The sequence below is a fragment of the Lonchura striata genome, chromosome 3 (assembly GCF_050655825.1).
Source record: "Lonchura striata isolate lonStrDom1 chromosome 3, ASM5065582v1, whole genome shotgun sequence".
Lineage (NCBI taxonomy): Eukaryota > Metazoa > Chordata > Aves > Passeriformes > Estrildidae > Lonchura > Lonchura striata.
The window spans coordinates 103,939,963-103,965,010 of record NC_140705.1 but is presented as its reverse complement, the minus strand read 5'-3'; the positions used below and the strand labels follow the sequence as shown (position 1 = coordinate 103,965,010).

The window sequence follows — 25,048 nt, the reverse complement described above, 5'->3', positions numbered from 1 at the left end:
GGCGCCGAGGCCGTTGCCCGCAGCTGGGCGGGGCGGTGCCCGCAGCTGGGCGGGGCGGGAAGGGGGTGAGGGTGGCGAGGGGATGGGAATGGCAGCGGCGGCCGTGGGGTGTAATGGCGGTGTCATATCTTTATCCAAACCCACTTCCCCGGCTCCAAAGGGAGCTTTGAGAAAAGGAAAGACAATACGCTGTCCCAGTCATTACCCGTTCAGTGGGAAAGACCAACGAAAGGATGCCGAAGTGCTTTTGTATGCAGTTCTTCTCCCGGGGCTTGGGGTTCCTGGGTTCCTTTATTCTTTAGGTTTTTTTGGTTGTTTTTTGGTGTTTTTTTTTTGTTGTTGTTGTTTTTTCTTTTTTTTTTTTTTTGTGGCGAAGGGAGGCAATTTAGCCCTTAAATTTAGCAATTTAGTGTAATAATAAAATATTACACGTTTTCTACCCAGAAATACACACTCAATGAAAAACCCCCAAATAGCTTCTACGTATGGTCTAACACAGAGCATAGAATGGGCAATGGCAACACTGAAGGCCAAAGGATTCTAAAGTTTCTGTGAACTTCTCTGGGTACCCACGGCTGGTTTTTCAAACCCTCTGGTATTCCCCTCCCTACCCCTCACAGCCTCTCAGAGGGGAGTTTCAGATTTGTCCTTTCCATCAGAACCCATGACTTGTGACTCTATGATCTGATTGCCATTTTGCCATTCTGCCTCTGATAATCATTCTGAGAATATTTACTCAAGCACCGTTCTTTTAATCATATTTAGGAAATCAAGTTAAACAAATATTTCGTGAGAAATTAAACAGCTCACCAGCCAGCTGGTGAGAGCTCTGATTATAAATAAACATGGCACAACAAACTCACCAGCACATTGTTAAAAAATCTCCAAACTACCACCTGAACAAAACAAGCCATTGCACTGATGGAACTGATCCATCATAAATACCTCTTCACAAATAACGATTAAAAAAACCCAAAACAACCAGACAGGCTAGAAATTTCCATGGTGAACATTATGCAGGCATTCCCAGGGGAACAGCACAGAACAGCAGAGCAGCAGGAACTGCTTTAGAAGAGTGCAAAACCCTCACACAGTACTCCAAAATAATTAATGAAAGCTGAGAACCAGTCTGAACTGAAGGGGATCCTCTGTGTGGTGGACAAGGAGCAAATGTTCTTTAAGAATAAAATACTAATTATATGCTACTTTCAGTAAGTGTTTCCCCTTGGACAGTAACAAATGCTACTTAATCAATTGTAGAAGTTGAAGAGTTTTCATATTCTACAGATTATATTACAGTGGGACTACTGATGGACATGGAGCTCTAGCATTTAAACCAGTTCATGATTAATCCTTCAGGGAAAACTTCAGTGAAACAGTTTCAGCTTCCATGACTGGTGGCATATTTTTCAGAGAGGGATGAATGATTAGAGACAGCCTCCAGTGTTCTTACAAGGCATGAAAAATGAAAAATCAGCTGGAGTGTGCAGAGCTTTTAAGATGCAGTCTGATTAATATCTGGATAACTGAGGCTAAAGGAAAGGAACATGACCACTGTTGTCAACTTAAATATGAGAAAACACTTCTTTTGAAGCTGATTTCTAAGAATGGTCAGGTTTGTAGTGGGTTAATGATTTACAAATTAATTCTTTCTTATTTGACAAGCTTTATGTAACTATTGCAGGAATTAACTAATTATCATGAAAGATAAGACTCATAAAGAGTACAGAAACTTTCTTTTTCTTTTGCCACATCAAATTATTCTGCACAATACCTTTGTAAGTGTCAAAACATTAATTACCAGAAGTAAATATAAAAATACAAATACTAGTAAATGTAAGATTGAATTATGAGATACAAGAATAAGATCAAATACTCTGAAAAAATAATAACAAGTTATAAAGTATGTTAATAGTAACCATCAGTTCATCTAACACAATTATTTTCATTATTCTCTACTGGCTAGAATTCTTAAAGTCTTTCTAAGAGACTCTCAATCCCCATGATTTTGAGTTCCCCATGATTTTGAGAAAAGACTACCTCAAGTCTTGTGAAATAGATTTTCTCTGTCCTTGAAATTCCATTCAGTTTTTGCCAAATGCCAAACGTCACCATTTACGTTTTCTTACCTGAATTCTTTATTATTTCTAATAAGGGGCCAAAACAGTAAGTAGAATGCAAAAGCCACTAAAGGTTAAATTTGTATTGCTATGGCTTATGTCAGAGCACATGATGGAACAAAACCAGAAGGAAAAGAAAAGAAGTTCTGATGAGAAAATCTCCCCCTGCTTGGAAACTACAAGAAGCAGAAACCAGATAGAGCTTTTGCTCCATATTCTTCCTTGCCAGACTCAGAATCCATCAGGAAAGGCCAAATTAATGTAAGTTTATATATAAATACATATGTATACATTGTGTTTATAAAGAAAATGCCTTAATTTATCTCATATGCATACCCTTTGGAAACACCAGTTCTGTCAGTAATATTTCACCTCACAATACACAGTATTGTATCATTTAAAGAAACTCCAGATTTCTGCTTCATTCACCCTTAAATAAATTCCACTAACCAAGACTGTGTTTGACATGCTTTTTCCTTCTGGCAAAATATAACCTTGACTGTCTGTTGACAAATGGGTGTTACCTTCTGAAGTACTTGCACAGTGGGTGTCTGCATTTGCACACATCATTCACAAAGCTGAGGTTGTGCCCACACACTTAAAAATAAATGAGGCTTATAAAACAAAAACAATATGAACTTTTCTGAAAAAAAAAAAACAAAATAAACCTGCAGACATGGAGCTTTTATTGGGGGCGGGGTGTCAGGTTTTGGGATTTTTCCCCCTAGAAATGGATACAGGCAGCTGTGTACAAACTGCTGCCTCATTAATTGTGTACAACGGATCTCATCTGGATTTACACGGGACTGTTTTCTATTTGAATCCCTATAGGTTACCTTGAGCCCAGGTAATTATCTCAGGTACTGGATACTCTTCTCCATGGTGTTCTACCTGCTTGGGCACACCACTAGATCATCTTGGAAAGAATACCTTTCCCTCATGCTTGAGAGGAGTCACCAGAACACTAATGACACGTTCAGCACACTGAATGCTTTCACATATCAGATGGCTTATCTGCTGGTATCTCCTGTTCAGCTTCCAATTTCATGCTCAGTGCAAGACTTAGATCAGCCTTTCCACTCATCGTTATCCCTGTTAAAAGGTTAAGGCTTTACCTCATTTCAGCCCTGCTGACTTCTTGTTATCTGACTTAACCTGGCCAGAGACATGGGGCTTTGGGTTCACGGTGTGTCTGCAGCCTGTAGCCCAGGATTTAAGTTGAAATATTGGTCTTCCAACAACCAAGAATTCGCTGGGAGGAAATTCCACTGTTATTTACTATACACATATATTTGTAAGACGTGTATGTATATGTATATGTATATGTATATGTATATGTATATGTATATGTATGTTTTATGTACGTAATTATCTGAGAATCTATATACTTGCTTTGTGTTGTGTTCACTTACTGGTCAGTTTATTAGACAGTGAGATAATTAAGAACATCCCTTACGCGATTCATGACAAAGTAATAAAATCACTTATTAGCCTCTACCTATCTTAATGTTGTCTCTAAAATCTTCCAGTGTTTCTCTATGAAAAGTCTGATTATTTAAGACAAAAGTACACTTCCTTATCCTACACTCAACCACCCCAAGATTACTCCTTCCATTTTTATAGGCAAGCTCTGCAGTGAGTTTCAGTCATCCAACTAATTGTAATAAGAAACCCATTTCAAATAGCCACAGTTTATGAGCCACTAACTGAAATGATCCAACAAACTAAGTATGGAAGTAGAAAACAACTGCTCTCTACATCTTAATGACTTTGGTTATCATTTTATCTTCTCACCTTTTCCAAGTCTAAATGTCAACATTTTTATTGCTGTTTCCTATAATATTCTTATATTAGCCCTTTCCAGGAAAATGGTTTTTTATGTATTTCAAGTCTTTCCAGAGCATCTATCTTATAACATAAATGACAGTCAGCATAGAAAATAATATTTTTAATATTATTTTTTATAATATTTATAACAGTTGTATATACACCTCTCAGCATACCAAACTGCTCTAACTCAGAACAAGTTCCCTGTTTGTTTTGACTAAAAGTGAGAATAAGAATCAGAGCTTTTTTAGAAACAATTTACAGATTCCAAAAAGCTGAGACACATCTAGCTGAGGTTTTATTCTTTTACAGTACATGTCAGAAAATAATTTCAGAAAACTTTAAAATCTGGAGTTTTGGAGTGCTCTCATATCCAAGCATGGTCTTAGACCCATATTACAGAGATAAATAAATATTAATGGTTCAATTCAAATTACATAGGTTTGTGACAGTCCCAAACCCACATTTTAGATTATGACATTAGCTCTTTGCTTTCTTAAGAAACCATTTATCTCTGAGTGGCGACAAAGTACTTTCAATGGGGTGCCCACAGTCAGACACATAAACCCAGGCTGAGATTCATGAAGATTTTCAGAAGTGAGCAGCCACTGAAGCATCTACAAATTAGTGGTGTATACTGACTTCAAGGCAAGCTGAAAAACTAATTTCTGCTAAAAGCTAGTAATTTTTTTGTTTGGGCTGGGTTGTATTTTTTGGTTTTGGGGTTTTTTTTGTTTGTTTGTCATTTTTTGTTTGTTTGGTTTTTTTCCAAGAGTTTTCAGAAATTTGAAGACCTAATACCATGCTAAATGGTACATTCAAAAATATTCAAATTGGTAATCCATGAAAACTGTAAAAATGTTATTCATTCTGTCATTGGACAGCAGTAACAGTTGCATAGTAAGCTACATTCATTGTCCCAAACCTTTTTGGAGTACTGGCAACCATGGAATCAAAAGTTCATTACTTTATTCACAAATACTAAAACTTCTGTTTTACCGCTATCACTGGAGACCTGAAAAGAGATACAGGTATTAAACAAGTCCTCAGGCAGAAGACAACCCTAAGGAAACTAGAATATTCAACACGGCATAGTTTATTTGCACAGATAATCAACCAAGACTTTTTCTGGACTACAAGACTGGGTGCTGGCTTCGTTGTGATAAGCCACAGAGTATTATAACATGTTAGTTCATGCTTGGTGGTAACAGGTTTGTTTTCCAAGGTTGTGTAATCCAAATTCCTTTTCTAAGAGATGATTTTGAGAAGCACTATTAAATGGAATAATTAATGAGTGCACTGAATACTGGAGAGGTTTTTTTGTTGTCTTTTTTTTTTTTTTTTTTTTTTTGTGGTGAGCTTCAAACATTTGAAGTATCAATTTATAAAAAACTAATATGATTTTAGGAATGGGAATTTCTGCTAGAGCACTAAGTTTTTGCTTACATTACAATCAGGTCAGTGTAGCCAGCTGCAGCACATGACAGAGATTTTAGGAACACAGTTAAGGTGACATTTACAATACAAATCAGGAATATGTTGCAACTGCATTCTTTGATTTGATTGTAATGTAGATGACTGTAAAGCTAATTAAACATCATCCACTGTTCACAGGAGAAACCACCAGCTGTTGCTTAAGCACATTTTAAAGACAGTTTTGTATGAAACAGGTTATGACACGGTTTCACTGACCAACAAGGACTGAGATTTTTCCATGTTATAAAGAGATTCTTTAACACACTCAAAATATGTTTAATAGAGGTTTTGCTATCAAGGTGCTAAGCCACTTCAAAATTCCATGCACTGTTCATAATAAATGTCTCCTATATTTTGACATAAATTCAGTTTTCTTCTGCTGATAGTTAACCATTTGGTTAAGCTGAATAGTATTGGACTATATTATTTTCATGAGGGTTTGAGAAAATATTCAGGCCTACCAAATCCAAAATTTGGTAAAAAAAAATAAATAATGCCTCTCTCCTGTACATTGCTTTCATCTGGAAATCAAAAAAAAGTACCTTCTTAAGATCACTATCATTATCTCAATTTTCAAACAAGAAAACAGACACAGGGATGTGCTGCTACATGCCCAACACCAGCCAAAAAACTGGTAGCTAAGGTAATAGAGGTACAGTCCTATGTCAGTGAATTATTTCCCATTTGCTGAGATGTTTCTATTTGCATGTTATTTAGGTATTTATTCTATTTTGTAGAGCACTTAATACAATAATCCTGGTGATACTTTACAAAGATCCAGTGTAAAAATTTAATTATACCAGAGGAGAGGAAATATTCTTGAGATAGAATCTATAAATCATTACAACAAGTCAATAAAATCTCTAAATACAATTTAGAAGTGCCGTGTTTTCAGGTACAAAGAATTGCTGTAAAATTCCCTAGCAGCATAGAAAGACCGTACATAATGCAGCTCACAAATGACTGGTACAAGATTAACCATCAAAGTTTGCTGGACAAATTTGAACCAGCACAGGCATCTGGAACCAAATCAATAAATTGTATCTTGTGATCTTTGTAATTTGTAAAAATAATTTTTTACCTCCAATTCTTGAAACAGTTTAAGTAACAACTAAGCTAGTTTTAGTCTTTTATTAAATTACTCCCCAACTAGCAGATAAGACCAGTTAGTTTTAATCTCAGATTCATGTACTCCTGACCGGTCTTGAGGAACAAAGATATACGTAAGGCTTGCAGGTTTTAATGGTCCTAGAAAACTGTAGTAGCACCGACACAGCAGATTTGCATGTGGAAACCTCTGCAGGAACTGGGTATAAACTGTCTGGGAAGTTTGGTGTTTTAAAACACCTATTGCTACAATCGCTGAAATTCTAATACAGATATCAATCACTGCATTAAGTAATCTCCCAAAAAGTAATGATCATCACAATTCTATGTTTTGGGAGTTTCTCTTGGTTGGGTAAATTTGTAATACATTTTATTTTGCAGAGTTTGTTGAGCTGATCTTGCTCTTGCTGAGAAGCAGTATGATTTTATTTATTCTAGTTAATTTTATTTTTTCTAGGGGACCTGATCCTGCAGGTAACCAATATTTCAAATCTCCCCCGCGAAATCTTCTATCCTTCAGCGGGTCAGTGATTCATGCAACATTGTTTCTTTTGCAGTTAAACTCCCTAAATAAGTTTATTTCAAACGCTGAGAGACCTGAGAAAGTGAAAGTGACTAGCTGCAAACCAGGAATCTGACTAAAAGGCTTTAGGGAGCCAGAACACCAGCTTGAGGCACAGATGCAAAAGTCAGTATTTACTGTGTTAAGAACAGCATCCTTGCACCTGGCCCATCATGGGGAGGACAGGACAGCAAACAAACAAGTAAAATCCTAGTTTTGATATATACTACCCTCTTTTGCAACATTCTACTCGGTAAGGTAATCCCTTTTCTGTATCAGTTCAGAGCACAGTGGCTTCATGATCCATTTTATAATCTTACTCTGACACTTGATATTTCTTCCAGATTGTTACACTAAGCTCTCGTATCCACACAGGGTCAAGTACAATTCAAGTTTAAATCTTAAATGGTGTCACTTCTTAGTGCCTCAGTGTAGCCATATGTAAAATGGGGATAATTACTTACTTCATTAAGGTGTGGTGCTTGTAAAATGCTTGAGAGTCTCAGATGAAAAGGAGTGCTTGCAAAATGTAATTATAATATTATTATGCCAGAGGTAAGGCATAGACTTGTGATTCCATGTATAGTGTTTAAATAAAATTACTTATCTATCAAAATCAAGAATCTGTGCTATTTCTCCCTCTCAGCTCCTGATCCTCTTACCATTAACAATCTGAGTAATCCTGACGCCAGTGAATCTGCTCACTTACTCCTTCAGTAAGGTGTACAAGAAACAAACAGTAACAGCAACTCCAAAATAGTATCAATTCTCATTCATCACTATTTTTTATAATCTTCCCTGTTTGCAAGAGTCCTTAAGTGCCTCCAAGTGTCACAGTTCTTTTAAAGGGACACCTGCCTTTAACATTTCTGTAGATGTCTATTGCTACCAGAGGTGTTTGCACACACTTTCTAGAATGTAGATTATTTTTGGAAAGTGGATAATTTTAAATAAGCATATTTTTTCAGGTAAAAATAATTTTGCAAATGCATCTTGGGCAGATGCACGACAGCATCTACACATAAATTCTAATATTCACATTGCTCTTAAACGTACTTGATTTGGTGCAATATATTCAACGCTGTTGGCAGCCTGAACCTTCCTGACAGTATTCCTACAGCGCGATGTGCTCCCCGCTCCTTTTGTCATTTACGCGAGGCATCAGATGGACTTTCCTACATCTGGCAAGTCCTGGGCATTTAGTGTAATTACAAACCATCACGTTTTAGGCCAACTTCAGGTTTTCTCCTGTTTGCTTTCCAGCAAAGCACAGAGGCATGACAGCGGCATCATGAGCGTTTTCCCATCAAGGGTATTTTACCCTCTGTGCAGCTGGAAGAGCAGGGGTAACCACACTTCTTCAAGTGAGGGTCACACAGTACGCAGGAGACAGAAAGGGCTGAGATGGAAAGAGCAGAAGCAAGCACAGGGAGGAATGGAAAGAAACGACGCTGTCGCGCAAGGTTGCAGGAGACGGACAGGGAGTTAAGGAAGGGCAGAAACGTGGTTGCAGAGAAGCAGGGCGGCACCGCACCGTCGTACGGGAGGGCTGGAAGGAGGATCTCAGGAGCTTCCAGGCCCACGCGTGCGGAGCCTGTCGCAGCTCCCCGCCCGCCCATTCCCAAAGTCCGGCTGGGGGTGCTCCCCCGGAGCTCCTGGGCGGGCCGGGCCGACACGGGCGTGGAGCCCCACGGCGGGAGGGCGGGAAGGGGCCGGGACCCGCACCTGGCAGCTCCGCGCTCCTCGGGAGAGCCGCCGCCGGCACCGCCCGGATTGGCAGCAGCCTGCGCCCTCCTCTTCCTCCCTCCTTTTCCCTCCTCCGCGGGGTGGGTTTCAACCCTCCTCCGCCTACCTTGGGGAGGGGGTAAGAGTTGGAAAAGAAAAAGAAAAACAAAAATAAAAGAAAGAAAGAAAAAGAAAGAAGGAAGGAGAAAGAGAAAAGAAATCCCAAGTCGCGTCCCCGACGTCTCCGGGCCCCGCGGCCGCAGCGGCCGCCCCACATTCCTGGCATTCCTGGGCCGTGACTCCCCGCGCCGCCCCAGCCCCAGCCCGGCCCCGGCCCCGCCGCCTCCAGCTCGCCCGCCCGCCGGCCCCGCTCGCCCCCGCGGGACACCAGTCTCCTCCCTCCCGCCCTGCCTCCCTCCTGCCCGCACCCCGCGGCCGGCAGCAGCAGCTCGGGGCGCCCGGCCCTCCGCGCCGCCAGCGGCGGCCGCAGCGCCCTCCCGGCCGCCCCGCCGAAGTTCCCCGCGCTGGCCGGGCCGGGGCGGCGGGAGCCGCTCTCCCCGCGCAGCGCCGAGCGCAGCCGCTGCCCGCGGGCCGGGACCGCCGCCTCCCGCCGGGGCACAAAGCCGGAGCCGCCGCGCTGCCCAGCAGGTAAGGAAGGAGCCGCCGCCGAGTTCGCTCGAGTTCGGGACTTTGGAACAGCCCGAGCCGTGCCTCGCAGCGGAGCGTGCGGGCGGCAGCGTTTGCGCGGGGCTCGCTGTGCCGGCAGCGGGCTAGCACGGCTCCGCCGGGTGTGCGCCGCTGTCCGTGAGCCACCTAAACAGCCGTGCTTGGCTTACACATGCCAGTCGGTGACCTGCGATAAGCGAGCCTTGGACGGTCCGTCCGGCCCGTGAATTTAATCTGTTAGACACTCAGATAACGCGGCATTTGTCTAGTCGAGAGGTGATTGTAAATAGCGAGGAACGGGCAGGGCTCCGTGCTGGGCTGCCTCTATTTACATCGCGGCATGCCCGTGTTTGCCTTCCCCTCCGCCCGGGGCTTTGCCTTGCTCTTTGTTAGTTACAGTCAAGCCTAAACTGGCCGTCTTCAGCAAGTCTGTAACTCTGCCGAGTGCTGCAGCAAGGACCGCAGCTAGGCAGGGAAGAGTGACATCTGCTCTCCTTTCTGATGTGGCAAAGTCGATGAATTGTTAAGATCTCAAACCAGCTCACTTTATTGGGGTGTATTTGGGACGAGCGTTACATAATGTATGTGTGGTATGTGGATATGATGTGTGCTGGAGCTTTCCTATCGAGTATGCTTTATCTCTCTTAATTTGCATAAAATGATCATATGTTTCCATTATAAGCAACTCTTTGGTTGTTTGTAACTTTAACAAGGTGGGAACAGTGACTGGTAAAAGGCTCAGATTCAATATATTGTTGCCCAAGAAGTTTTCTGGGATAGTTGGCATGTAGCCTGAAACCATAGAAGAAATGCTTTTACCAGAAGCCAGTTCTTTTTTCTTTAAAGATAGTTGCTACAGGGTTTGCTTATTCCAAAAGCACTGTTAAATGCTGCAGTTCTTCAGAGTTTGGAAAAATATTCTTATAAAATGGCTCCCCTGCCCCCCAAATCACAAGTCAACAAGTCCCCACCTGCCAACTTCCATATTGTGAGAGGAGATAGCGCTTTTTGAGGAGAAGTGTGAGAGGAGGCAGTCCCAGCAGGGACTGTGTTCTCATTATCCAGCTGAGAATGTCCCATCAAATATGAGTGACAAAATACAGATTAAACTCCTTTTGGTCTTGGCCTCTGGGGGTTTTGTTGCTGACATCTAGTAGTTGTTATGTGGTATAAAATAGAGGGTGTGTTGACATTATAGTAATGCCAATAAGCTTTAAGACCTATTCTGTTACTGGTATTGCTTGAACTCTTTCTGGTATCTTTAAAGGCTGTGCCAGAGTTGCTTACAGACAGAGGGCACTTGTGTATATCTCACGGGTCATGATACAAAACCTGGGAGCTTTGCAAATTTATGGGCTGAAGCACAGCCTATCAGCTAAAAGATAGTCCCTAAAATGTGTGGCAGAGCTTGTAGGCCATCAGTTCTGCCAGTGCATTTGTGTGTGAGAAGCTGTATAAAGCATGTCTGCCTTGATGCATCCTCAAGGAATCCAGTGGTGCATACCAAGGCCAGAGCAAGGGCTGCTGGGCTGATCTCTGTACTGAGCAATATGAGCTTTTGTATGTACATTATATTTAGAGTTTTACACATGCCTTTTAAATGTTTCTGTAATAGTAGCAGAAGTAGCTTTGGTGCAGCGTTGTTCATGAGGGTTAATTAGCAACCAGTGTTAGTACTAATGACTGACTTTTCTCCTGGTCATTCTTGTCCAGCAGAAGCCCATGAGTCAGTTATTGTAACTTAGGTATGGAATGACTTTCTATGAAATGCATCTACTCTTGTGCACTTAGCAAATTGCTTTGGCCAACAGTGGCTCGTCCAATCATGGAGAAAGTATTTTACATATATACACACAAATAGAGTTGTGTGCATATTTCTGATATTTCTATGGCTTCCTTTTTCTATGTTTATAGAGCTGAGCCAATCTGCTGCTCTTTGTTCAGTTTCTCTTCGTACGCATTGAGGCTGTGTTTGATTGTTACTTAAGTAGCTCATTTTAATATGGATTTACATTTAGCATTATATGCAGTATGAAAAGTGTATTTGAACTCCATCTCCTTAGCTGGAAGTGAATCCTCTGTTGCAAGGGTCTGTCAGCTGAACGGGAAACATATAAAGTGCTGGTTGTGTAGAACAGGTACAAAGTTTTCAGCAGGCAGTGCTGCTCAGCAGCATATGCATCCTAGTCCTGCAAAGACCAACCCATGTGTTTCAAATCACCTTGCCTTTCAAATGCCTTTGAAACCATGGGATTTATTTTATATATGTAATAATAAATGTGTATACAAGTCCTTGCAGGAACTGGGCTATAATACTTAGTATGCAGTATATTTGTGCATGTGTATCCAGCTCAGTTGTAAGAAGATTTCAGTAAAGGCCTAATTTTTATGCTGAGCAGATGCCATAGAAATTTTTTTTATGTCTAAGTCCACTGTGAAGTACAGCATACCTTCGCCTATTATGCTTTGTGGAGTTCCATTGGAACAGATCCTGATCTTTGAAAATAAAGCAGGACCATGTAGTTTTTCCTCCTGTGTGGAGGGAGTGTGGTACAAGACTGTGCACAAGATTCTCTGAAGTTTTATGTGAAAAAGTCAGGTTCCTTTTTTAAAATCTACTGGTTTTCTATTCAGAGACTTCATGAAAGCTGCTGCCTCCACCTATGAAATTGTTAAAAATATATATTAAAAAACAAGAATTAAAGAGTAGTTCCTAAAGGAATGGAGGTAGACTGGAGCTGAAGTCCATGTTTGTGGTAAAAATATGATTTTGGTTTCACTGTCCAACTCCTATCCTCCTGTGCCTGGTGCAGGGGACCTTAAAACTGAGTGGGTTGGTGCAGCTTCCTCTGGTGGTGCTGGATTCAGTCCATGTCCAGAGCAAGTGTAGCCTGTCCCATGGAGTACCCTTGTTCTCCTTAAAGTCTTTTGGTTGCTGTGCACGTGGAGGTGAAGAGATTATTGGTGAGGAGACATGTCACACTCTCTGAAGGAATAGGGATCCTCACCAACGTGGAGATAGCCCCAGCAGCAGGAACTGCACTCCATGACTCTTCCCCTTTCCTTTGGGTTGTTGGCAGGAATGAGGAGAAATCAGGAGTGTAAAAGGAATTAAAGACACAAGATTATGGTGCAGCACAATATATGTAAAAAGAAGTGCATATTTGTTCTAAAATGTATTTCCTACCTTATCATGGCTGTTCTAATAAGCAATTGAACATGTTATTGTCAGCTACAAGTGAATACCTAAGTGACTGTAAATTTAACTAACATTAAGAAGGTTTTCTGACCAAAGGACTTCTCTGGTGGATGTTGGGTATTTGACATGATGGATGCATCCTGGTTTGGGAAGAAGAAAATGCTGACCCCTCTGATGTCCTGTAGGCATTGTGACAGTCTTATTTTCTGCTCATGTAGAGTTTAGGTACCGAGCTTTGTTCAGCACCAAGCACGTCTTCTGGAAACTGCAACTCTTCTTTCTGATTCTCACTCAGTCTACCTGGTCTTATGACTAAGAATACTTTTCAATTTTGTCAGTAACAATGTAAACTTAAAATTACATTATGTGATATATAAACACCTCTGAAAAGAGGGTGGTGAACATGCATGATGGTGATCTAATAAATTAGATGAATGATGGTGTGCCAAAACTTGCTAATGATGCAAAAGTATTTGGATTAGGCAAGATTGAAGAAGACTGAGAAATGGTAAAGGGAATCCAAGAAAGCTGGGTGAAAGGGAAGCATAGCAGATGATGTTGATAAATTCAAGAATATGCAGGTTAGATGGAATAATCAAATTACTTGTTCATGTTACTGGTTTGTAAATTAACTATATTTATCAAGGTGGAGAGGAAGATTTCAACAGTGTTTTATTTGAACTTGTGTGCCTTCTTAATGCTTAGTGTTGGGCCATAGTTGTTGAAGAAAAATGCCATAGTTGTTTTGCAAGATTGTGCTAATGAGACAAAGGAAGTTATTAAACTGGTGCTCAAATTAAGCTGGAATAATCAGTTTGTGGTCTCCTATCACAGGAGAGTGATTGAAAAATATTCATATTACGTTGAACAGAAAATATTAATGTAGGACTGTTTCAAGGGGGTCAGTTAGAGGAGGTAGGATGTATATGTGCAAAATAGTGCTTGACAATTACCCTTTGATACAATGACTTGTTATAGGGAGTAGTTTGAAAGACAAAGTGTAGAATACTTCTAAATCACCGTTTCTGGTGTATACCACCAAAGGAGAGCATATAAACCAAAGCCTGTTAGGATGAGCAAGACAAGTGTTCCTAGGGACAGGAAGAACAGTCACAGCTACAATGAAGGGATGTTAACTGTACTGCTCTAGGGCATAAATCAGCACTATCTGACAGGGATTGAGAAATTTCTCTTAGGACAGATGATGCTATATGTGCCTGTTTGTGATATTTTATGTATTTTCTTACAGGGTAAGCTGCTCTTAGAAGCAGGGTATTGGGCTCATGATTAGAAACACTATAGTAATTTAGTTTCTCTACTGTACTGTGAATGATGCTGATTTTAATTACATATTCATGCAGGGGTAATTGAAAGATTAATTTTTTGTATATGTTCAGGTTTCATGGAAAGTATGTCTTGGACTTTAAGTCTTTAACACATTCGAGTTTGATGTTTTAACTTGCTGAGATGTGTTCTGCTATGGCCTGGGCTGGCATAGAGAAGGACAGAAGTGATGGCTAGGCTTCATTTAAAAGGCAGATAGCACTGCTATCTGCTATTAGTCAATTTGGTTATGATTTCCAGTATGTTTTCTGATGGACAAATGGTATTTTAAAATTTGGGTTAATATAAAGAGTTAATAAAAATAGTTTTGATTTCTGTAATAGAATGATAGTTCTGTGGCTATGAGAAGCACAAGGACTGGTTTATGGAGGTAACTGCATCTCTTGCAGCTTAGTGGGTGTTTCAAAGAAAATTGTCAAAGCAGTAGTGTACCAACACCACAGTATACTTGACTCTTGCATATCTATCAGCTGGGGGAAAGATTGATTTAGTAGCAGGCACTGTGTGATTGCTCTAACAATCAGCACCTCATGTTAACAGATTATTTTATGTAGTGTGTAACATAGTTGTCTGTAAAAGTTTCACTAAAATATGCTATAGCTAAAAGAATAAAAAGCCAGGACTTGTGAAACTTTTAGGTGGTCTAACCAGCCAGAATAAGCTGTCTTACAACCTGCCTGCCTTGCAGCTATCTGCAAAATAAAATGTGGACTGACTTTGCCTTCCCTGTTGAAAATACTGAAGTTGTGCGAAGGGAGCCTTGCACTGTTTTTTGAACTCGGATAATAAAGTTTATGGGAAGGCTGTCATTTGTAAAGGTGCATAAAAGTGATATTGTCTCCTGGGACATTCTTTGGCCATTGGGTTGGATTCAAAGCTTATCACTCTGAAGGACAAAGGGGTAGGGCCTTAGCCCAGGAGAAGTTGGCAGTGTAGGAGAAGCAGGAGGCTACCAGTAGTTGTTTTAACTTGTGTTTGTGAAATTCTTTCTTGTTTTTACAACTGAGAAAATAGTTTGCATTCCTAAGGTTTTTGAGATTAGCTCTTATCATGGAACTCCCTCTTTTGAGAGGAGGCATTCACTACCTTGTAGATAAAATGCCTTTAGGTTTTTATTGGTGTTTTTTGGACAAGCCTGGGCAAAATCAGGGGACTTTGCCAATCAAAGATTCAACAGATAGAAGCCAGATCCTGTTTTTGATGTCTATCACTGGTGTCATTTTGATTTTGACCTCTGCACACAGGACTTTAATTTGACCTTTCAGTGCAAAATGTGTCCTGTTGGTGGTGGAAACCCTGCATTTTCTGGGTATGTGATATGCAGCACTTATCTCAGATGCTTTGAAAGTGAGACAGTGTGTAAAGGAATTTCTACACAAAACATTGTGCCTGTTTACCAGAAAAGAGGAGACGAGAGGGGAAGGCAAGGTATTTGGGCTTAATTTGCCCTTTTCTGGGGTGAAGTGAAACTTCTGTTGCCTTCAGATGGATCAGGCCTTGAAAAGTCCTACCTCAAACACAGAAAAGAGGCATTTCAGAGGAAATCTGACTTCTCCCTTAGGAGCTTTGCAAAATGCCCCATGTGGACAGACCTGCCTCAGGAAGAAAAACCCTGATGAGCTTTAGGGGTGGGAATTTATTTCAAAGGTTCTGGAAAACAGGCATCTGAAATGATAGTAATTTTTCTTTAATTTTTCTTTAATTTTTCTTGTTTTTCCTAGTTTGGCATACTTTTAAGAGCTACTGTGTGTAATTGATGTCTGTTTACATTCTTTATAGTGTTATGAAGATTCAGCTGTTTAGGAAGATGCTTTGGTCAGCTTACCAGATAAAGAAATCCTCTGCTAATTGAAGGGGATGGCTGGTGTAGTCTGCTGCTGCTAGATAGAAATATTGACAGAAGTTCAGAGCTCTGTCAGTTTCAGAATGGAGGATGGACAGGGCAAGTTTCTGCTTGTGAATAAAACAATTCATGTAGGCATTTGAGTTAAGTTCCTGCGATTCCTTCCACCTTTGCCAAGACTGTGCTGTGGGAATCTGTGACAGCAGAGGAAGCTAAATTACAGTATTGATATGCTGCTGTTCCCCACTTTGTTGTGGTTGACAATGACAGGTTTTTTTTGCAAGTTCTCTTCCATGTATCCATGTTCCTATTTTAGCTTGGTGCTCCAAAATGCATCAGTGCTGAGCTGGAAATCTTGTTTGTAGAATAGAACCGAAATATTGCAGGGGAGCATTACTGAGGTGAGATAACATTTAACATCTAAATGGTAAGTAGGTTGGTTGCTAGCATTTTCACTTCCTTTTTTTTTAAATTATCTTTCTTTCTGACAGGGGGGACATAAAAGCGGCCATTTAAAGATGAATGTTATTTTTAATTTTTGCATGTTTTAGGGCTTTTGCTATACAGTTTGATGTTGCATGCTGCTTAACATTATCTACAAAGAAGTTTTTAAATATAATGTTGCATATGGAGAAATACATATAAATTAATAAGTAATATTTTTTAATTCCTTTCTGTATTGTAGAATGTACTGGGAAGTTTACAAATAGGAAAAGACAAAATACAGTATTTGAATTATATTGTAAGGAAGAGGAGAAGAAATGGTTTGGTGCAATAAGCACACTATTGTGTGTTGGGGAATGCTGGCCTGTATTATTAAGGATTTTGGTTACTTTGGTCATAGTTTACCCTCTGCAGCTGGTTCACCTCTTGAAAGCTTTTCTGGTTTCTGCATTTGATTAGGAAATTGCCATGTGCATTTGAATATGCAAATTCAGAAATGCAGATTTATGGTTCAGTAATTGAGGCAGTTGTTTTGGAAGAAAATTACTGATGCCACCTCAAGACTTGCTTGACTTTATGAAGTGATGAGCATTTCTCTGAAGCTGGAATGAAAAGAAGCACCTCTAAAGGAGAATGCAGTAGTTGGGGGTAGGAGATCTCTGCTAGCTGTGTCTTAGTTTTGCTCTAGTTGCTCTTGTTCCTTGCTGCTGATGTAGTAACCTAAAACTGTTGGTCACACAATGGCTCTGAGTTCTTATAGTGTGCATTTGTATATAACTTTTCACTGCTGAAAGGGTAAATTGTTACTGTGGATAGGTTGAGCTTTCAAAACTTTGTCTAACGATGACCCAGTTGTCTCTTTTGATGTACAAATGGGTTTATCCAGAGAGACTGATGTAGTCATGTAGTTTATCCTTGAACCTGACTCAGGTATGAAGACTGCCACCCATGCACTAATTAATCTGTCAAAACATCTGACAAGGGGTGGGTGCACTTTGGAGACAATTAGTCATTTTATCTATTAGTTAATAATGTCAACTTTAGTTGATGTTATATAAGCTTTCTTACCTACCTTTGTAATTTCAGCGTGTGTTACAGTAGAAGGTTGTTAACACGTGGCTTAATTTCCATGTTAGCTTTGTGTTGTCAGTCCTTTGCAAGTATCATGAGTTCTCTGCATACAGCTGTGAAATTCTGCATTTCCTACCCCCTACACATTCAGCAATACACTGCAATGGTCATGACTGGCTGGACTATGAACTGGTGATAATGAAGTTCCTCTGCATGTAAATGTGTTCAATAAGCTAACTTCAAGTAACATTGTCCACTGTTAAATGCCACTTCATTTTCCTTTCTCTGCTGTATTTTATAGGTGGATTTATAAAGTAATTTATTTTTTAACTTGTGATGGAATCAGAGCAAGCCCATTTGTCAGTCTCTTCATGTTGTATGTTTCAGTCAAAGAGAGCAGCGGAGGATGGGACAATGACAGGGAAGGATAATCCTTCATTATTCCAATAGTTTCTTATGATGAAGAAAACAGGTTTGTGCATGTTTATCTCAAGAACGCTTTTTACCACAACCTGAGTGCCCTGTGGCAGTGGTTTTGAAAGCAGAACATGTTAGTTTTGTTAAGTGCCTTTTGCAAAGGTTAAGATATGTGAATGAAAATAACATTTTCATGTCAAACTTACATATTGAAAAAGACCCTTTGGTAATACAGTTAATAAAATAATTTTATAAGTTCAAGGCAGGATCTAGATTGTTTATTTGGAAAACTTCCCAATAATAAACTCTATGATTTATAGTATATGTTTCTTAGGAATAGTTCTGTTGTGGGAACTGTGTTAAAATAAGACTCAACAGTCCACTGAAAGATTCACTGAAGAGTCAAAGTCTTTGTCAGAAAAATAGACAAGATTCTGGCTTTGTAATCAAAGAGGTCACTTTCTCTATAGTACTTTTTTGTTTGTTTGTTTTTTGTTTGTTTTTTTTTCTGTTTGTTTTTTGGTTTTTTTTCTTTTTTTTTTTCTTTTTTTTGTTTGTTTTTTTTTTTGCCATTCTTTTAGAGAGAAAGATGAATTGGGTTACTGACCTTGGGAATAAAAAAATCAAGGGTTTTTTTTTGTTGTTGTTGTTTTGTGGGGCTTCTTTTTTTGCTTAAGTATTTGAACCCATTTTTTAGCAAAGGATCTGGTAAAATGGTTGTTTGAAACCAATGCAGTGTTTTGGGGCCTTCATGAACAAAGTGACCTCCTTTGCAGTATTTCATTCCTTCATACCTGTACTTCGGTGGACACATTTGCTTTCTCCTGAGGCATTTGACAGGCCATGCATTCATCCACCTGTGTGTGTGTGCCTGCCCCACCTGTGGCTGTCTAGAGGTGTGATGCCCAGGAATGTTCCACGTTGGCCACGCTGGGTGCTTTGTACACCATGTTCCCTTGGGCATCATTTGACCTGCTCTCTGCAACATGCTCCAAGCAAGGTCCTAAATGCCTCTCACAGAGAACCAGCATGGATAGGAACTGTTTGGGTGATGACTTAAATGTAGATTTCCTTCACTGTTATCTCAGTGAAGTTATTATACTGGTATGTGTGGTGATTTTGTGCACTGGTATGTGTGGTGATTTCTGTGTACAGCGGTCAAACCTAAGAGAATTTAATCAGGGTAACACACTGATAGGGCTGCACAGAAAGGGGCTCTGCACCCTATAGTGCAGAATCTGTCCTGATGTTGTCAGTGTTTCATTAAATCTTTATGCAATGATTCCTCTCCCCATTAGGAAAAGAGATCAAGGAGAACATGAAATGTTTGTGGGGTTTTTGTAGTTTTGTTTTACTTTAAAACATGTCTCATTCCCATAATGGTAGAGATATATAGGAAAGGTAAATGAAGTTTATAAAATAACAAAGGTAGTAAAATAAGTTTATAAAATAACAAAGGTATATGATTTTTAAGAGTAGTTGTGTCAAGATGAAGACCATTAATCTGTAGTCTCCCAGATGTGGTGTTCCTTATTATGGACCGTGAATGATCGTGCTACAAGCTGCCTATCACCACAACTGTTGTGCCATTGTACACTGGATTAGTGTCTAGACATAAACATGAGCTTTACCTCTGCAGTTTATATCTCTCAGAATTTAGAAATGTCAGACAATGAAAAGTTCACTTTGTTTTTAGGACACTTTGAAATACTGGTATCGATGGTATTTCATTGTAGCAAGTCTGTGTATCCCTTTAAAGACAAATGTCAAATCTTTCATATTTTCAGTGATTTTTGTACTTTCACATCTTCTTGACTTAAGGAATATGGCAAAGAGTGGTGTTTCTGAAGATCTGATGGAATATTGAGCGGAAGACATTATTGAGTGTGTGGAAGCAGTTTGTGTACTAAGTTTGTTCAAACATAGATGCCTTAGCTCATGAACAGTGAGAACTGTACAAGGACAAGCTGCAAGGTCAGAGGAAATTAAAAACAAAAGAATGCCTGATTGCCATGTCTGCTGAGACTGAGCACTGATTACACTATCCTTGTCCTACCAGGATCATGATGATGACAACTGTGTGTTATGTCCTTTGACCAGAATCATAGAATATCCTGAGTTGGAAGGGACCCACAAGAATCATGGAGTGCAACTCCTGTCCCTGCACAGGATGAGATCCAGAATTACACCGTGTGACTGAGAATATTGTCCAAACACTTCTTAAATTGTCAGTCTCGGTAGATTACAAGGCAGAAGTAACTGAGACTTTGTTGGATTAAATTCAGCCCTCTTTTGGTGGAGAAGCAGCATTATTAGACAAAAGGAGCTCAGAGACTTGTGCAAGAGGAGGCACTTCAATACACATGGATTCTAAGATTCAGAAGGTTAGGTGTTGCAGTTGGCTACATCCTGGCACTGTAAGGCACCTCGCATCATTACGTTACGTGCCAGGAGAGCGGAAAATTACAGCTCAGTTATTCAAGACTGTAGTAAATCTAGTTAATACCTCGTACCTCTGACACATCTGTCAGTGTGGTATCATAATTATTTACCTTGGCACTGTAAGCTCCAGGCAGGAAGTCCAGTTGGTGAGCACTACATCCCCAAGGCTCCAGCATGTGCTTGCCAGCCCCGCTGCCACCAGCACAGTTGGCAGCCCTGCTTACCAGAGCAGGGCATTCGTGTGAGCAGAGGTTTGCAGGGTCAGGACACCAGTTTGCAACAGGAAATTGCACTTCCAAAGGTGAGCGTGTGAAAGGGATCAGTAACTCCTGACAGCTTGTACCAAAGTAAATTCTGTGGGAGGTTATTACCTGCCAAGTTGGGTGCTGTGATTTTATTTTAAAACAGGAAGCTGTAGCAGTAAGTCTGGTGTGCTTACCCCAAGTTCCTTTTCTACACTTTTTAGCTTTGTCTGGGAATAAGTAAACACGTAAAATAATCTCTGGTTTTGTCATCTCTTTGGTAGCGTGCTTGTTTCCTGTATTGTGAAAGTTATCATTAGATTAGCTGTGTTTAAGCTTCCTGTCTCACCAGGGTTTTTTCCATTATTTTTACAATCTCTTCCAGGAGGTACCCAGTATCATGTTTCTGTAATAAAGGTTTCACTTAAATTATGTATTGGGGGTTGTTTTTAAAAATTTTTTCTCTGTCCACTTTCCTTACTTTGTCTGAAATATCTTTTCAACTCTGATACTTAACCAGTTTGGGTTTTTTTTTTTCATTTAATAGCAGATGCTATTGTAATAACATGTGGGCCAAGAAAGCATAATGCAACTTCTGTCTGCAATTGGTGTGCTTATATAAATAGTAGAAAAAGCTCAACAACCTGCTTAGCTGTATTGCTACTTAGTCTTGCTCTTGTGGGGAAAGTCCTGTTGTTTAATAGGTGACCCTGCATTTGTGAACTCTGGCTGAGAAAATAAATAATTGAGATGCAGTGTCATGTTTGGCTCATCTAGGGTAGAAATTGAATACATACGTCTGGAAATATATAATTTTTATTCTCTTACCATTAAGTGTGAAAACTGTGGCCACTGAAAATAATGGTGTTTTGGGATTTTACATGTGCTCATTTACTTATCAAACCAAAAGGTAAAGCTACAGCTGAGGTTTTAAAGCAAAAAGTGGAGCTGTGTGAGAACCCCGGGCTGAATTTTCATAATGGTGAGGTAGAACTCCCTCAGATCTGTTCAACCTTAGATCATGAGCAAACATTTTGTCATTGCTGTGTATATACCCTGCTCAACCTTCTGCATGTCCCTTATGGTTAAAGTCTCATTTCCCACTAATAGGTGTCATTTGCTTGCTAGGGTGTATGTTTTCCTGTAGTCTAGGTACAAGTGCACTTTTTAGTGTAGGTGAAGACTGGATGTAAAAGTCTTTAGGCTTGCCTTTAGCTTTTACCCTTTTGATAAAACTTTTTTTGGCTTTGCAAATGCAGCTACTGTCTTGCCAATTGATGTTTCTTTGTGGATTTCTTATCAAGTCTGGCATTATTGCTGTAGAATATACACTAGATCCTTTTGTCTTTTTACCTTCAGTTGTACTACTGATTTTGGGAGTTACGAGGATAATATTTTGATTTTTTGTCATATTTTATTTTTGGGGGTGCCAACTACTTTCTTGGTTCATTGCAAGCTATTTGATACCTAAAATGTTCCATAAGTTTCTTTCTGTGTTCATTGATTAATTTATTATATCACCTAGACTGTTGCTAAATATGTGCCTGTAGTGCATTTAGGAGAGTTTTGCCCAATTTGATACCAGCATTCACATTAATCCACTAACTCAAGTCTCTTTTTTCCTAAGCTTAGCAGCAGTGCTGTGGTATAAAATCTTGATCTTGCTTTATAATGATGCTTCTCCTTTACAGAAACTATCTGTCATTTAATTTGTTTGCTTCTAAAATCTGTCTATTATTTTAGCAAATGGCATGTTTATATTTTGTATTTCTAGCCTATGACTGCAGTAATGAGTAGCCCTTTCTCTTGAAAGATAGTTTCAGGCTCATCCTAATTGATTGCTTTCACTCATTTGCTGATGTTGTGCTCTTCATTTGAGCGTCATTGTCTCGGTGGTAATTAAACAAAAGCCCAATTAAGTCTCCCGCTATACTGGGAAGCAGCTTGCCAGAATTTGACAGTACAACAAAGGACATTTCATTGAGCAATTTCTTCCGAAGGAAATCTCGGTGGAGGTCAGGAAAGCAGCACGTTTGATTTTAGACTCTTTACAGCTATCATTTTTAAATTATTTTAAATCTGTGACTGAGCCTTCTGCTCTGTTCCAAAGATGTGACTCAGAGCACTACTTGTGGTGGAGAGTTAATTTCCATCCACTGACAATGTGAAAGCCCTCTTGAAACACCATATTTCCAAAGCAAGCAAAGTGAAAGTAAGTAACCTCTTAGCTTCTTGGTGTATTTTTCAACATAGGGCTTTATGATAAAAAGACAGGATTAAAAATTTTCTTTCTTTGTCCAAAATATAAGCCTGTAAAGCCCACTTAACTGAAGCCATCGTAGTTATTGCTCTTAGTATTTTTGTTTCAGAAGCTCTAAATTGGAAGAGCCACTTTGGAAGTAAAAAAAGAAGAATGAATTAGAGCAATGTTTTTTCTCAACTGAGCCATGCATGGCTGTTGGCATTCATTCTGCTGAGTAAAGTGGCTTGAGAAAGGGGAGGGAACACACAAGATGAGAAAAATGACCCAGAAGAGCCTGCTTTGACAGGATTCTAAGAAAGTCACAGGACCACTGCCTCACTGCATGAAAACTTGTAAAATGTATGAAAAGAGAATTTCAACTGAGTCCCCAGCTCACTCTTTTACCATTAACTTTTTTTTTAATGCCACAGCTCTGTATCATTGTATATCAAGACCAAGACAATAATTGTCAACAGTTCCAAGCATGTGTGTACATTATTATGTTTGATTTCCACCAAGCTATAAACACTCTTTGTCCTTTGCCTTTTACTAGTTATTGGCTTGGCTATTCCTTGTGGACAGGAAAGCTGTGTTTAATACTTTGTAAAGTGGCCATCAGTTCCTTGCTTTTATCTCTATTCAGCATAAATTATTTTCAGCAAGGCCTCAGAAATGTTCTGGCCAAGATTTGCAGGTGCCCCTTGTGGAGAGCTATTTCAGGATAAGGCTTAATCTTGCTGTGTCTTTGCTCTCCTTCTCTCATTTTTTCTCTCCTTGAAGAATACTAATCCTGAATGATAGGAGCCCATGGCTTGTCTCCTCCCTCCTCCATGGCTCACTTCTGGTTTTTTTTTTGTCATTTTCAGAATTAACCCTCAACTAGATAAGCTGAAGCATATTCTTTTACCCTTAAGCTTGAAAACTTTGTGTGCGATGCCACTGCAATATTTCTAAGGGGAAATTCAGCCCCTAATTATCAAATTAGATGCACATTCTGGTTCTTTGGCATGACTTTACTTCTGTCCATCTGTTAGGTTGGCACTGTGCCCTCTCAGAAAGTAGCTGACCAGTTTCAGCTGAGCAGAGGAGCCAACCAAAGATGGGTTAAGAGAGACAGCCCGCAGAACACTTTATGTTCTATTCCTCTTGCCAAAAGCTCTTCCTGTTTGCAAACAATGTCAGCTTAAGCCCATATGCTCCATTACATGGGATGACATCTGTGGAGACAGATGCAGGGATGGCAATACAAATGACATTTGATAAGCAAGGGCATATGTTATGAAGCCAGACACCACTATGAGTTTAAGACCCTGTCTGTACTGCACATGCATACAGAAAAATAGATTGCTTCTGTATTTCAGTGTGTGAGGGCATTCATCAGCCCCAGGGTTGGGATTTTGAAGTACATCATTGTTCAAGATTTGTGCTAGGTGTACCTGCAGTTTTATGATTTGGTGATTGCACAGTATTAGCGGAGGTGAATATTTTGCTTCAGTACTCTTTGAATGGTGATGTGCATTAAGGGCCCAGTAGTTTGTGCCACGTAAAGAAACTGGACAATGCCAGTGTAAGAGGAGCCTGTTGTAGCAGAGGGTTCTGCTGTGAAATGTCTTTCTGAAGGATTTCAGCATTACCTTCTAAAAATCCATTTCAACACTTAGAAATGAACTATTTGTGTGTGAATTGTACATATCTGGGTAGAAGAAGAGATGTAAAAACCTCTTCCTTTGGCCCTTTGCTAGTTTTTGCTTTTTCACAAGAGGTCAGCTTTGTATCTAAAGCTATTCTTCCTCAAGCTTTTAGCACCCTTTTCTTGTTCTTCATATTGCTAAGGCTGATGGAAAAAGTAGCAAGTTTTCATTAAACAGACTTTGCATATAATTGATTTTAACAATTTGGAGAATGAAGATTTACATTGAGGAAATACATTCTATTGGTTTGGAGCACAAGGAAAAATAAGAAGGTGCCCTATTTGAAATATATGCCTTATCAGCCATACTTGAAGACTGTATTTTTAGTTTTGGTCTGAATGAAAAACACACTTTTCAAAAAAAATGAACAGGTATTGACAAAGGCCTCTCTTCCATTAAAAATAAAAGTAACTTGCACATGAGTATGTTTTTAATAACCTTTTAATGGAGTTAATAGTTGTTGTTTACAAACCTGAGAATGTTTTTTGGTGCTTTGTCTGGCTTTTTGTTGAAAAGCATTTATCCAAGTGACATAATGTATTTGTTAATTCAGATACTGTAGGACTGTAATAAATAGTTGTAGGTGACTTGTAATTTTTCATTCATTGAGATTTATTTTTGGAGCATTTC

General features: G+C 39.7%; 1 protein-coding gene across 1 annotated transcript in view; it reads left to right on the top strand.

Annotated features, from left to right (window-relative positions):
• The first annotated feature begins 9,326 nt into the window (after positions 1 to 9,326).
• Positions 9,327 to 25,048, top strand: part of PTPN14 (protein tyrosine phosphatase non-receptor type 14) — a 110,006-nt gene continuing 94,284 nt past the window's right edge. Inside the window, exon 1 of the mRNA XM_021547594.3 lies at positions 9,327 to 9,465. The gene's annotated coding sequence lies outside the window, so the exon portion shown is untranslated. The remainder of the gene's footprint in view (positions 9,466 to 25,048) is intronic.